The sequence below is a fragment of the Penaeus vannamei genome, chromosome 36, assembly GCF_042767895.1.
Source record: "Penaeus vannamei isolate JL-2024 chromosome 36, ASM4276789v1, whole genome shotgun sequence".
Lineage (NCBI taxonomy): Eukaryota > Metazoa > Arthropoda > Malacostraca > Decapoda > Penaeidae > Penaeus > Penaeus vannamei.
The window spans coordinates 20,582,567-20,585,066 of NC_091584.1; positions in this window are offsets into that span (position 1 = coordinate 20,582,567).

The window sequence follows — 2,500 nt, forward strand, 5'->3', positions numbered from 1 at the left end:
TGGAAAGAGTGATAGCGAATGGGGAGAAGGTAAAAGAGGGAATAAAAAGGAGAACTGGAGGAAAGAAAAAAGTTATAGAAGAGTTGATAAACTTCAAAAAGTAATGAAATATAAAATGAAAAGGAAAATGAACAATAAATCAGCAAAGAAGAAAAAATATGCAACGGAAAGATAGATAGATGAAACGATAGACAAATACATATAGACACAAAGAGACATATAAATAGATAGATTGATAGATAGGGTGATAGAAAGATAGTTAGATATATGGCTAGAAATACAGATAGATTTACGAATAGACTGACAGAGAGAAAATTAGATGCATGGATAGATAGATAGATAAATGATATATATGTGTGGATGATTTATATCTATATCTATAACTACCTATATCTATATCTATATTTATACCTATACCTCCATCTTTATCTCTATATGTTTCAATATATATATCTTTTTATCTCTCTATGTATATATGCATGCAGCGGTAGATAAAAAGATAGACAGATAGCTGGCTAAATCGACATATAGATAAGCAGATAGAGCGAAAAAGAGATAGAGATGTAGACAGACAGTGAGAGAGGGAGGGAAGGTGAGAGGAGGGAGGGAGTGAGAAAGGGAGGGAACGAAAGAGGAAGGAGTGAGTGAGAGAGGGAGGGAAGGAAGAAAGGAGGGATGGAAGGAAAGAAGGGAAGTCTTACCATAAGATAGGAGGGAGAAGAGAGAGAGAGAGAGAGAGAGAGAGAGAGAGAGAGAGAGAGAGAGAGAGAGAGAGAGAGAGAGAGAGAGAGAGAGAGAGAGAGAGAGAGAGAGAGAGAGAGAGAGAGAGAGAGAGAGAGAGAGAGAGAGAGAGAGAGAGAGAGAGACAGAGAGAGAGAGAAAGAGAGAGATAGATAGATAAAGAGAGAGAGAGAAAGATAGAGAGAGAGAGAGAGAGAGAGAATAGATAGAAAGATAGATAGATAGGTACAGACGAAAAAGTCAGGTACTAGATTTTTTTCAAACAGAAACTTTGCTACTTCAATTAAGGCACGAAGAAAAAGGCTTGATCATCAAGATAGAACAAAGACAGACAAACAAATAAAAAAGTGCAAGTCAAAGTTTTTGTCCTGATTTTTGTTAATCTTCTTTATTGCTTTTTATCAATAAAGTTTGATTAGCAAGCGTTTTTAAGGTTTTCCGTTTTTTATATTTACAACATTCTGTGAATTTATTTTGCTAACCTCTCTCCTCCGTTTCTCTCTATATCTACATCTATATATATCTATATAAATATGACTATATATACTCAAACACACACACATGTATGTATATTTATAAACAAACAAACAAGCACGCACACGCCAGAGATCCCGAAACACTCACCCTCCCTGGGCAGTACTGTCATAGCGACGAGCCATAACCACGGCAACTTATGACAAATCCTTGCCAAGTTGTTGACATATGACAGCCAACCCCGTTTACCTCCCCCATCCCCCCCCTCCCCTTCTCCCTTCCCCCTGCCGTCGCGACCCCACTGGACGGCGCGAGAACTGATGTATAGAACGTATTCATTCCTTAATAGCAGATTGGCGTGATAAGCGACCTATCGGGTTGGTGCGCGCCTATTGTTCGTCTTCGGGAGGCGTTGGGGAGAGGGAGAGGGAGAGAGAGGGGAGAGGGGGGGAGAGGGAAGGGGCTAGGGGAGAGTAGAAGGAAGGAGAGGGGAGAGGGAGGGAGGGAAGAGGGAGGGAGTCGGGAGGGGCTAGGGGAGGGTAGAAGGAGGGAGACGGTAGAGGGAGGCAGAGGGAGAGAGGGGGGAGAGGGGGGGAGAGGGAAGGAGCTAGGGGAGAGTGGAGGGAGGGAGAGGGTAGAGGGAAGAGGGAGGGAGAGGGGAGAGGGAGGGAGAGACAAAAGGAGGGAGGGAAGAGGGAGGGAGTCGGGAGGGATAGGGAGGGTAGAGGAGGAAGAGGGGGAGGGGACGGGAGGATAGGGAAGGGTAGAGAAGGAGGAGGAGGGTAGAGGGTAGAATGAGGGAGAGGGTAGAGGGAAGAGGTAGAGGAGAGAGAAGAGGGAGGGAGAGACAAGGGAAGGAGGGAAGAGGAGGGAGCCGGGAGGGATAGAGGAGAAGAAGAAGAAAAATAAATAAATAAATAGATAAATAAAACTAACTAACTAAATAAATAAATGAAATAAGAAGAAATATACGTTCATAACTTCTCGAGTTATGAAACAAACAACATAGCTAATTACCAACACAACAAAAAACATAACCTTCTGGACGGAGTTAATAAGAATATGGATACGAATAAAAGTATTAAGAAGAATATGAAAGACAAAAAATAATAATGAGTGAAAATATCAGTCAAAACAAGGAAGGGAAGAAACAATTAAAGATGATGCACAGTAATTATCTCAAAGAGAAAAAGTAACTTTGTGAATAATGAGAAATAGATTGAAGCGGTAAATAAATTTCTAAAACAAGAACAATTATAAATGCGAAAACATTGCAAAGGACAGA